Here is a 13,701-nt window from a genome sequence, read left to right as displayed (position 1 = left end):
CACAATAGATCTCCTAGCCTTTACCATCTACTATTCGACACCATCCTTGGTAAGGTTTGGAAACAGTTATAATTTTGCATGACCTTTGAGCATGTCTAACATAGAGGCCTGCTCACCAGACTATCATCTAGGTCTGCCTTCCACCCTTTGCAGCTGGATTACTAGATTTGCTCTCTGATTGTTCACTACATGATGAATGGCTTCTCAGATTTCCCCATAACACTGGAATACCCCAAGGGCTCTATATTTTCACCAGTGCCCACTGCAAGTGACATTGTGTCATGACAGACAGTCATTCCATATTTCAAGATTTTCCAAACCCATTGCTTTAAATTCTGATTTCCTTGCTACTCTTCAGTTGGTCAGGGGGTAACCTTGTAAACTTCATTTTTACTAAAAGGCAGTTCTATTTTTTTCTTGCAAGAAAGATCTCATTTCTCTTACCTTTGGTAATACCCAGATTGCCAAACATGATTTTGCTCTTTATGGGATGATTTACTCCTCAAGCTTTCTGTAGCACATACAAACACATCACATACAATCTGCCAAGTCTTATAATCCTGTTCACTTTAATTCTCTTGAGTCTTAGAATATTATTTCCATATTTGGATTGGTGTACCAAAACCTTCCTAAAATGCTTGTTGCTATCTAGAAGAAGGTACTTTGTAATTGAAGAATCTTCTCTCACAGATTTCCTCTAATCACTTTCTTGTAGATGTTCTCTTTCTGCTTTATGTCTCTTCTTTTCAAGAACACTATTTTGCTGAACTAGGCCACAATCATTCTTCCATGTTTCTTTAAGCCTGTAAGAATATGAGCACCTGCCAGTTAAAATTCTCGTAACATGTAAGTCAATATCCCATGACTCTATTCATAGTGAGATTTGTAATATTCCAGTTCATCTACCTCTCTTCATCAGCTCCTGTCACATGTGTTACTACAATATTTTTTCTCTATCTTTACCATCATAAAATGATCACTCTATAATTCAACTATTTTTTCTGCTTCTCTCATCTGGCAACTGTATTCAAAGCTATTATTCAATAATTGTCCTTCCTTTTACTTGCTAAATAGCAAAAAACATTTTGATTTTCCTTTGGCCTGATGACCAAATTTGCTGTCATGATCTGATTTTGCCCACTTTGCACTGCTCATGAGTCTGCTGATCCCCTGTCTCTTTAGATTTCCCAAACAATGTTTTCTTTCTTTTTTCCAGATAAGAAAGAGTAGATGTTCTGCAAATACTCTTTGTTATCTGAAAATTACACATGGCTTAGTCTTGTCCCAGATCAAGATTATATGAACACGCTTTACCACTTGGAGGTAAACTAGTTACTTGGTTATGGACAAACCCTCTGATGCTGTTACCAGATTCGGCTCTCTCAAACCCTGTGACCCTTCCATGCTATGCCGTTCTTAATTATCTTTCATTAGCTTCATAAATTCCATCTCCTATTAACCACCTTCTGCTATCATCAACAATACCTCTTACTGTGTTTTTTTCTCTCTGTACCCTTCCTGAAACATTCTATCCTTATATCATTCTCCATCAGCCATCTTATGCTGATAATTTTTGACTAAGTGAAACTAATCAATGTCAAGAACTCTTCACCCTTATTTCTGATGTATCTGTCATTTGTGTACATGAATTGCAACTTATCCTTACATCCTGTAATGACTAATCCATTCAGATATGAGACCAGAGAAAGTATGTTCAGCATTGCCATTAGATCATTGACATATATCATTATCACATTCACACTTGCCTCAAGGGTACTTACATACTCATTCATGCACACTCTCTTATTCACATTCTCCCCAATTCCTTGATTTTGCACATTATCTCTCAATGAACAACACCTTCTCCAGACACCTAACTCTAAATTTATTCAAGTGCAGTCCAACAATCATATACAAGCCCTTTTTTTTTCATCAGATTCATTCTATACATTTACAAATTGCACTTCATTCCTCCTTAACTTACTTGCAGTCATAGCCCTTCTTCTCAGCATAACCTGGCAGCAGACTTATAATCTTTTTTCTCTTCTCCCCACCCCCTTTCTTCTTAGAATCTTTCATGTCTTCTTCTTGTATTTCATGCTTCATGACCTTTAAGTTTATTTATGCCTACCAAAAATCAACTTCATCAGGAATAAGGAAAGACTGACTGAAGGATTGTTACCTCACAGAGCATGGTGGAAAGGAGGGAAGGGATGATGTAATGAAATATATAAGTTAATAAAGAGTTTATACCAGATTAATGCAAAAGAGAGGGTTCATAAAATGGCAGAATAAGTCATCACCCTTGGAAACTTCAGTGTTTCCAAGGATGGAGACTGATTCGAGAGTGTGACAGGTAAGAAAACTGTGAATGGGTTTAAGATATGGCTTGATGGGTATTTACTGTTGGTAAGGACCTCCCATAATTAGTCTTTTGACTCTGGGCAGTAAGGAGAATAATGATATACACTATCTAACAATAACTGTCTGGACACTCCTGTTATTTGAAGTTATGGAACATTCAAAGTTTGTTAATAACATAAAAATCAGTGTACAGATAGTAGGAAGCAGTATTTCATCATAGCAGTTGAATATAGGTGGTATGGCAACACGACGTTAACTCAGTGACTTTGAGAGAGGTGTCATCATGGGCTGTCAACATTGGTGGTTGTTCATATGCACTATTGCCGCACAACTGGAACATCCAAAATCAACAGTTGGCAATGTGATCAATAAATGGAGACATTCTGGCATCACTAGTGCAAGAAAACACCCAGGGCAGCTGCCAAAAATAACTGACAGGGACAGGAGGATGTTAAAACTAGTGACACGAAAATCTGACTACAATCGACATAGACCATCTATGTCGATTGTAGATGGTCTCACCATGGTGTTATTGGCACTCCAGAGTGCCAATAACACCATGGTGAGCACTACCACTGTATGAAAAGAACTCCATTTATGGTTATGTTCTGCTTGTGTGCCACTGCTCTTCCTTGGAAGAGCAGTGGCACACAAGCAGAATATAACCATAAACAAGGTGGCTTGTCTAGCCACCTTGTTTATGGTTATGCACCTATGGTTTGCACCCTGGACAAAGAGCATGTGAACTGGACAACTGACCAGTGGAAAACGGTACTCTAAAGCAATAAATCAAGGTTCACCCGTTTCCAGTCTGATGGCAAGATGTGGAGGCAGCCTGGTGAATGCTTGTTACCAGTGTGTTGTACTTACAGTAAAGTTTGGTGGTGGAGGAGTAATGGTGTGGTGTGCATTCAGCTGGTTTGGAGTGAGACCACTGTGACGTCATACCTTGATATTCTGGATAATTAGGTGCTGCCCACACTGTGTGGTTTTTATGGAAAGGACAAGTGTTACTATCAACAGAACAATGTCCCATGCCACAAAGCTGCAGCTGTTATGGAATGGTATGACGAAAAGGGTGTTAAACGAGTACCCTGGCCTGTGCAAAGTCCCAACCTCAATTCCATCGAACACCTGTGGGATGAATTGGAGCTGTGATTGATATCCAGAGCAGCATTTCCTCGATCTGTCGCTGAACTTGGTGCTGCTTTGATGGAGAAATGGAGACAAATTCCACCTGATGTCTACTGCAGATTGGTGGAAAGCCTCCTTCAAAGGGTGCAGGGGGTAATCAAAACCAAACGGGAACATACCCAATATTAGGGTTCACCTGCTGGTATCAATTGTAAATTGCTCAAGTGTCTGGACAATTATTGTAGATAATGTATAGTACTTAATATGTGCAATACTAGTGAATTTTGAAAGTATTATTTACTTTTAACCCAGTCTCTTATTAGAAAAAAAATTGCATTTTTTGTTTAGTTTAAATATTTTTAAAATTATTTGCTCATTTGGATAGAGCATTTTAACCTTCCTCAGAACAGAATTTAAGTCAAGATCCTGCAATTGCATTATTAGCTCCACACTGTGCTGCATGGAGATAACTCTTGGTCATCTTGGCAATTTGTTTTTCAGAATTAATTCTAAAAAAAGAGCCAACATTTTTTTTTAAACAGAAAGGATTTGCAGAATCCAAATTCATTATAGTTTTTTTTTTTAATACATTTATTGCTTGGTTACTTAATAAAAATGATTTTTTTTTTTTTAATGTGTATTAAAGCATCACTTCAAATTTTGAACCATTGTCATTTGCACAGTTCTCTTTTTTCAAAAGATAATACTGTGACAAAGAATCCGGTATTTTCTTATTTATGGTGTTTATTGAAATTTTTTCATAACTTGTTAAAAATCCTATTAAAAGTCAATTATATTCACTATTCAATCTCTCTCTCTATTCTGAGAAGCATACTAAATTAAGCTAACATGAGTGATTCAGTTTCTTCATGTTCATTATATTAGCATGTATATGTGCCTTTGGCTGCAGATTATTATCATCATCACCAAACCTCTGTGAAGTCAGAGACTGATCATGGGAAGTTCTGACACTACATTTCAATCATTCACCACTCTCCATGCAAAAAACTGCTTCTTACTCCTTTGCTCACACACTCCTTATATATGACTTCTTGTTCTCCCACCACCAACACTGTATGAAAATCCACTTCGACATTAATTTGATAGGAACCTCTTACCAATCTTATACGTCTCTGTAAAAATGATCCCTCCTTCTCCTATCCACTACACTCTGTAAATTGCATCTTCTCATCCTTTCTTTGTGCTCAACATTCCAGAGAACAGTAAATTGCCTCTGGACCCTTGTCAATACCTCTTCATCCTTTTGAAAACTAAGTGACCAAACCTCTGCACAATAGTTCATATATGGTCTAATCGATGCCTTATACAATGGAAACAGAATCTCTTTACTTAGTGACTGAGAAGGTCAGTGTCCTCCATATCACTGCCAGAATTTGTTGTGTTGTGCTCATAGTTTTAAAAATGTCTCCTCTAAATTTTAGATCTCTGTCCATCATCACACTCAGATCTCTTATTTCCTCCACCTCCTCCAATATATCTTTACCAAGTGTATACTCTATATTCCATCTTTGTTTTCCAAATTTTGAAGCTTTACACTTTGCAACATTGAACAGGCAATTCCATTCCTGTGCCCCTTCAGTGTATTAACATCCTCATGTAAATCACAACATTTGCTCTACTTCTTTAAGGTGTTTAAGAGATACTTGTGCCATGAGAGGTTATTTAAATTAACATGAAAAACAAAAGGAATAAGTAATACAATTAATTTCTAGCTCTTCCTGGTGGCTACCAAGTCCCTAGTGACTGTCATCATTCTTACTTTGGTCAAGCTGGACACTCTGTCAAAAAGAGAATACAATAACACCAATCTTATATTAGCAACAATAAAACTGAAAATGATCTTAAAATGTGCTGATTGTGCAGAGGTAAACTGAAGCAAACGAAATAGTTAAATTACTGAGTGAGCATTTTGCACGGGGTGTACTATATAGGTGGTGACATTGACTGAGAGAAGAATAGAGGTTGAAGAAATGGAAGTGCTTAAAATATTACAGAACCTCAATATGAACACAGCTATGAGATCAGATAGCATATTGGCCTGTGTATTACGAGATCATGTAAGGGAATTATCAGCTCTTCTAACCAAGCTGTTTAATTTAAGATTCGGTACTGGGAAGGTGCCAATGGAGAGGAAAGAAAGCAAAACAGCAAAACAGTTGCATAAAGGAAGCTCCAAGACAGAAGCAGCAAATTTCAGCATCTCAGAAGTGATGGTTAAAGTATTGGAGAAAATTTTTGAAAGATGGAATTCAGGACTGGGTGGAGAGGAATATGATGGTCTATAAGGCACAGCATGATTTTGTGGAGGGCATGTCTTGCCTTAGTAATATGCTTATTTTATATAATCAAGTGACAATGGAGTTGGATAAGGGAAATGGTTAATCAGTGATATTATTATTATACGGGCATCTCCATGGAATTCGAAGACTCATCGCAGTAGATCCAATCTATCCACACAATCTATCATACATGTTGCTAGACTTTGCAAAAACATTTGACAAGATTCCACATAGAACTTTATTGGAAAATTGGAGCAAATGGGGATAAATCTGGTGATTTGCATTAGAGAGTGACTGATGGACTGATATCAAAAAGTGGTCTATGGAGGAGATGAGTCAGAGAGAATGCAAGCGACCAGCAGTGTGCCACAGGACTCAGTACTTGTCCTATGATGCTTAATTGGTATATCAATAACACCGGAAATGATTTGACATGAAATATTCAGTTGTTTGCTGATGCTAAACTGGGAAGAGCAATGGTAAATGAAGGTGATGCAGAGATCCTGCAGAAAGACTTTTAACAGACTAGCAATATGGGCAAATGAAACCTGATGTCAGTTTAATGTGGCCAAGTGTAAGGAGATACCCTTTGGGAAGATATCAGAAGCTGTGTACTGATGGAACTGAACTGTAGGAAATGGATGAAGAGAGAGATATGAGGGAGACTGTGGACAGGGAGTTGAAATTTAGAGGGCATACTGGGAAGGTAACCAAAACAGCACATCGGATTACATGAATGTTGAAGAACATATTAACAAGCAGGGATAAAGAGGTTACTGTTCCCCTATGTAAGGCTTTAATAAGACCACATCTGGACTACTGCACATAGATCTGGATTCCCAGATTCTTTGGGGATGAAGTCGTGAAGGATCCAGAGACAAGTGACAAATATTGTAGCAGGTCTGTGGAATGCTCCCTATGAGAATAGATTGACGGTCTATAGGCTTCAAAAATTAACTGATAGGCAAAAAAGGGAAGACATAATAGCAGCACTGAAGTTATTAAAGGGACTTTTATAGGATTGACACTGAATACTTTTTTTCAGTACATGGCAAGAAGGGAGAGAACAAGGGGTCACCAGTGTGGAAAATATATAAGAGAGTAGTTAGCAAGGGTGTTAGGACTGGGTTTTTTGCTTGGAAGGTGGTGAATGGGTAGAATGGGTTGCCAGAGGTGGTTGTGGGTGCTTCATCAGTGAATGAGTTTGAATGGTATGATAGGTATTGTGTGAATGATGGCTAGTGTATGAATAATGAATCTCCCATAATGAGTCTTCTGGCTTCATTGAGATAACAGAGCAACTAAGAAAGGGGAGGGGGTACAGATGAACTGCAGCTAAAAAATGTAGTTCAATAGCTGAGGCCATCTTGTGTGAGTAGCAGCTAACAAGACACATACGCAGTCAGTTACTAGTATAGGATGATGTAGATGTATGCCTAGCAAATAAACTGAGTGGAGGGTGGATAATTATTATGGGAGAGGGACACACATTGAAAGGTCACATTGACAGAAGGAAATATGAAATTTATACAGCTACTAAGAATGCGAAGGAAGGTGCTAGGAGGCTGAGACTGCTGCATCTTGTGATTCCATCAGAAGATTTTTTGATAACCAAGGTGGTTACTCTGCAACCAAATAGTGAAAGTGCTCACACAGTTTTTACCGCGATGACCACCCTTAGTGAGAAATGTGTGCAATTCTCACTAAGGGAGGGTTACATGTAGAATTACTTTCATTAATGAAATACTGTAAGTTGGCATATTGAAAAGATTTATAAAACCAGAGGAAAACTCATGTAAAAAACTTTATTAGCTCAGAATTTTCATCTAGGCATCATCAGAACAATTTCAAAGAATGGCATTTACACATTAACAGACAACTCTAGAAAGTGCTATACCTAATAGCTAATGTAACAAAACTATAAAAGGTCAATAATTTCCATATTTATTAACTAAACAACAAAAAAAAAAAAAAAAATATATATATATATATATATATATATATATATATATATATATTTAGACTAAATAAATTTAGGAACGATTAGCTGATTCAAAAAATACAATCTCTCGCAAAGGGGGTAGACGGACAATCGGATCTGTTTAAGTTAGGGCAGGGAAGTAAAGTTTCACGTTACTTTATAAAGCCATTCTATGAGGAAACGACTACTTCATTGAGAACTGTTGTCTTGTTCCAATAAACTCTATGTTTAGTGTTGACAGCATGCTCCCCAAGTCCAGACTGTTCAGGCTTGTGGGGCTTAATAATGACTTGAGTTCTTCTAGCCATACAAAAGCAGATCTTCCTGTTTATCGGAAATAAAATAACCCACAAGAGCAAGGAAGTTGGGAGATGCCTGTATAATTCTGAGATAGAAGCTTGTCTTTAGGAGAAGCAAGAAAGGTGGAGATTTTTCTGATGGAGCAAAAGGCAACAAAAATATTAAGTCGTTTTAAAACTTTTGCCATGTTTTAAAGCTTTTGTTCACTAATGCCATGCACATAAGGGATAGGAATGCGAGTTATTTCTCCTATATTTGAAGAGACAGAGACACCATAACTGTTAAAAGTTCTTTTGATGAAAAAATCCTTAAAACCATTAGATTAAATGTGAATTAATATATTGCAATTCTTTCTGTAAAAGTATATGTGAAGAACATAAAGAATGGTTTATGTTGAGCCCATACACAAGAGGTTGGTTGATCAACCTATAGCACATTAGTACTTGTATGGGTAATGATGTACAAATGTTTTAATAGTTCCAGCCTTTTTACTAGGATGGTGATGAGATTCAGCATGGATATAACAACCTGTATGAATCGTCTTCTGAAAAATTGAAAAATGTAGACTGCCATCTACTTCATCCCAAGATCCAATTCACCTTAGAAAAATTAGTAAATAAGCAATTAGCCTTTTTAGATCTTTTAATTCTTCATCAACCAGATCAAAACATTGTGTATGGGATAATGAATCTGCAAGATTCGAGGTAACCAGTGGTATGCCTCAAGGATCGGTCCTTGGTCTATTGTTATTCAATCTGTAAATTAATGACATTGGCAAGGATGTGACATGTGACATACAGCTATATGCTGATGATGCAAAGATAGGGTAATCAGGAATGGTGCTGATATGCAAGTATTTCAAAAATGATTTGAATCAGCTGGAATTGTGGGCATGTGAAAATGGCTATCAATTCAATGTTAGTAAATGTAAGATCATGCACTTTGGTATGATTAGATATCCAAAATGATATATGTGGGATTATGTTAGAAGAAACTGATCAGGCTAAGGATCTTGGAGTTTTAGTAGACAAGAAGTTGAAGTTCAAGAATCATATAGCAATAATTGTAAATACACCTTAAAGAATAATTGCAATGCTGAAATGGACCCTGACAAGTAAAGATGAAGTCATTTTGTTTCTTTACAAGGCCTTGATAAGACCTCACTTGAACTATTGTGTGCAGGTCTTGTCTCTTGGTTTCTGTAGCGATTCTGATACAGTTGAGAGTATCAAAATGACATCAGGAATGTGGAACACTGATTATGAAGACAGACTGAGAATTTGTAGGCTGCAGACACCAGCAACAGGAGAAAGAGGGATGATATGATTGAGACTTACAAACTTCTGAAAGGGTTATAAAGAATTTCAGTAAATGGAATTTTTCATTTTATGGAGGGTGGGGAAAGGATGTGTGGGCATCCATGGATGTTGATAACGAATACTGTCAAGAAGGTTAGGGCTAGATTTTTCTCTTAGAGTAGTGCATGATTGGAATGGATTGCTGTTGGATGTTGTGTATGAGTAGCATGAATGAATTCAAGAACAAGTATGACAGCTGATGCGAATAGTATGGCCTCCTTCGATGAGTTCCTGGAGGTCTCTTAATAATAATAATTTTTGAGGAAACCGGCTCATTAACATTTACCGCCTTTTTTTTTTTTTTAATCGATTATAATCCAACGGATGAAAGGCTGCAATCTATAGTTATTACATCGAATGCTACACCAAATTAAGATTTTGATGACCTTGGCTCTCAGAACATAAAACTAGAAACCGAACGCTCTTTTACTAAACCTATCACCTTGTTGTTTTAAGGATACTTGCGACATAAGACTGAATGATATAATCACGTAATCACAAGAAAGATATTTATTTAACCAAATATTTCGGTCTGGAAATAGCAGACCATCGTCGGTGGTATTACAAGAACAGTTTAAAAAATATACAAGCTAGAATACTAACAATAGATCGTTGAAATTAGAACATGCCGCGTGATGTTATATCACTAAGTATGAAACGAAATATTTTGAAGTAGAAACATGATTGAATTTGCTATTAAAAAAAAAAAAAAAAAAAAAAAAAAAAAAAAAAAAAAAAAAAAAAAATTAATGAGTAATCTTGATTAGGCTTTCCCAGATTTAAATCTGGGAAAGCCTAATCAAGATTACTCATTAGTTTTTTTTTTTTTTTTTTTTTTTTTTTTTTAATAGCAAATTCAATCATGTTTCTACTTCAAAATATTTCGTTTCATACTTAGTGATATAACATCACGCGGCATGTTCTAATTTCAACGATCTATTGTTAGTATTCTAGCTTGTATATTTTTTAAACTGTTCTTGTAATACCACCGACGATGGTCTGCTATTTCCAGACCGAAATATTTGGTTAAATAAATATCTTTCTTGTGATTACGTGATTATATCATTAAACCTATCACCATTCCAATAAAACAGGCTAATGGCAGGAACGGAAAGACAACATCCACTTGGGTACACTTAAAAGCAGATTTAGGTTTATAACCCAAGTGAAATTTCAATATTTAATTATAATTCACACGTTGCTTACAGTTAACTCGCAATATACAATAACTTCGTGCAAAACGGGAAAAAAAATGTCTTCAGAAAAATTGCGTATAACAAACGCACACGAATCAAATACCTTTCTGCAACGCACCTACCATGCCGATGTTAGGTCTATAGAGAACCAATGCTTTTAATTTGAAAGCAGATTTACTTGGTTGCCTACTTAAGCGTTAAAACTTACTGATTTTCTGCATCACTTCCGCCCAAATTAAGTGACAATTTAGGTATTTCCAAAACATTAAAAAGTGTGAAGGTACTACAAAATGGAATGAAAAGTTCTATATCATAGATAGAGGATGTGAGGGAATTACTTGAGGTAGCAAAAGAGAAGAGTGAGAGAGTTAGAATGGTGAGTATTTTACCGCGGTATGACAGTGAAGTGTTTAGAATTAGGGCCATAATTGCCAATGACTTTATACGTGGGTTATGCATGGAGAGTGATGTGGAATTTGTGGATGTGTGTAGTGAGTGCGAAAGGATTTATATAAGATGGATGGGTTACATTTCAATGGAGTTGGTGTACGGAGGCTTGAAAAAGTGTTGATGAATGATGTGCAAGTGGATGTACAGACTCAGGGAAACTTGATTTATTAGGGGGGGGGAGTAGATATGCAGACTTTAGGGAGGCAGTTGAGTGTATGAATGAGTATAATATGCCCGAGCGAGTACGAAGGACAACAAATCAGAATGGGATAGTTAGTATAAGGCATCAAAGTAGGGATGGGACTAATGGGCTTCTGCAATTCATGTACACTAATGCCGGGAGTATTAGGAACAAGAAGGAAGAGTTTTTGGCCTTGGTTGGCACTTCCAGGCCACAGGTTGTTGATATTAGTGAAACATGGATGACAGAAGATGATAAAGCTAGTGGGATTGAATGCGACGGGTATAGCGTGTTCTGGAGTGACAGGGAGAATAAGGGGGGAAGGAGTGTTATTGATGATAGCTGATGAGTTGCAGCCAAGGAGTATAGAAGTTGAACTGCAGGATAGAGAAAAGAGCACATTTGAGGCTGTTTGGTGTGAGATAGAATCTAGCAGAACAAAATATACAATTGGGTGCTGCTATAGACCAGGTGATGGAATAGTTGGTGGGAATAGTATGCATAGGCAAATAGAAGAAATGAGTTGAAGGAGGGTAATTATTATGGGTGATTTCAATTATCGTAACATTGATTGGAAAGAGGAGAGGGCACATGGGAGGAAGGAATTGGATTTTATGCGGTTATTAAGGGCCAATTATCTGCGCCAGCATGTAGTGGAAAATATCAGGGGATAGAGAGTGCTTAACATAGTAATTGCAACTAAGAATGTGGCTGTAACGAACATGACCATGTTGTCACCAATTGGTGAGACTGCCCATAAGGTCATGACTTGGGAGGTGGCTAAAGGAGTGGAATTTACAATTAAGACAGGGTAAATGTGGAATTACTGACCTGGTAAGTATGACAAACTTAGGAGTGTGCTTGGCTCAGTGCCATGGCATGTAAAACTGCAATGGCTGGATGTTGATAGTGCACTGGAGTAGGTTAAGAAGTCTTTGCAGGAGGTAATGGTTGACTGTATACCAAGAGTCCGAATAATAAATCAAGTAGGGGTTAAATGGATGAATAACACTATTAAGCTTGAGCTGCAAAAAAAGAAACAATTGTAAAAGGAATTAAAGGAGAAAGGTGACCAGCAGGCACAGGATCAGTATAAAGCTCAGGCCAGGATGGTAACAAGGGTGGTGAGAAATGCAAACGCGGATTACAAAAGAAAATTGGCCATGCAGGCTAAAGAGAATCCCAAACAGTTTTTCGAATATGTTGCAAGTAAAAGGAAAAATGCTCATGGAAGAATGATTTTAAAAAATGCTGAGGGTAAGGAGGTAACCGAATCAGTCGATATAGTGGAATTTCGGAGCGAGCACTTTGCAAGAGTATATCATCCAGGTGGTGACATTGCAGGAATGGAAGAACCAACAGCTTATACTGGAATTGTGATGAATGAAGTAGAGGTAACAAGTCTCTTACAGAACCTCAATGTCAATACATCTGTGGGATTGGATGGTATACCAGCTCGTGTCGTACGTGAAGCAGCTAAAAATTGTCAGTGCCCTTGACCATTTTGTTTAATTTGAGCCTCGGGTCTGGGTCAGTCCCAAGGGGTGGAAAGAGGAGGAAATAGTTCCGCTGCATGAAGGTGGTTCCAAGGCTGTTGTTGAAAATTACCAGCCAATCAGCATAACAGGAATCATTATAAAGGTCTTGGAGAAAATAGTCAAGAGGAAAATACAAGATTGGATAGATGAAAATGGGATACTGTATCGGGACAGCATGGTTTTGTGAAAGGTAGGTCATGCCTCAGTAACTTGCTCACGTTTTATAACACAGTGACGGCTGAACTGGATAAGGGTAATGGGTTCACAGTGATTCTACTGGACCTTGCCAAGGCCTTTGACAGGATAACACATGGAACTCTAATCAGTAAACTGGAGCAGATGGGGATGGATATAGGGTTGGTGAGCTGGATAGGAGGGTGGTTGATGGAGAGATATCAGAGAGTGGTTTATTCAGGAGTAGAGTCCACAAGACGGCCTGTGACTAGTGGTGTGCCACAAGGATCTGTTCTTGGACCACTGCTGTTTAATTTGTTCTTTAATGATATAGGAAAGGATCTGAGATGAACAGTTCATTTGTTTGAAGATAATGCAAAGTTGGGTAGGACAATAGTGAATGCAGATGATGTCAAAATTTTGCAAGATGATTTGGATAGATTGGAGGTCTGGGCTAAGGAGAATGGATGTCAATTTAATGTGGCAAAATGTAAGCTTATACATTTGGGGTGAAAAGATTAGCAGCAGTTTACTACATTGGTGGAACTGTGCTCCAGGAAATTGATGAGGCACGAGATTTAGGAGTGTTGGTGGATAAGGAGTTGAAGTTTAGGGGGCACATTGCAAAAGTGGCCAAATCAGCCCATCAAATCACTTGGTTCCAGAAGAATACGTTGACAAGCAGGTTATTGTTCCTCTGTATCTTAGTAAGACCCCATCTCGAT

The 13,701-nt window shown here is 37.6% G+C and overlaps 1 protein-coding gene across 2 annotated transcripts in view; it reads right to left on the bottom strand.

Moving 5' to 3' along the window:
- The window catches only part of LOC150099687 (lipid transport auxiliary protein 1-like), a 110,765-nt gene extending 99,904 nt beyond the window's left edge, over positions 1-10,861 (bottom strand). Inside the window, exon 1 of one of the 2 annotated variants that reach the window (XM_090403523.1) lies at positions 10,842-10,861. The gene's annotated coding sequence lies outside the window, so the exon portion shown is untranslated. Of the gene's footprint in view, positions 1-10,736; positions 10,811-10,841 lie in introns of those variants that run through there. The other variant, XM_090403522.1, reaches the window with a different exon arrangement.
- Positions 10,862-13,701: the final 2,840 nt, after the last annotated feature.

This window comes from Typopeltis vanoorti, chromosome 14, assembly GCF_054136105.1.
Source record: "Typopeltis vanoorti isolate ZY-2024b chromosome 14, IOZ_Tvanoo_1.0, whole genome shotgun sequence".
In the NCBI taxonomy this organism is placed as follows: Eukaryota; Metazoa; Arthropoda; class Arachnida; order Uropygi; family Thelyphonidae; genus Typopeltis; species Typopeltis vanoorti.
This window is presented reverse-complemented; position numbering and strand designations above follow the sequence as displayed.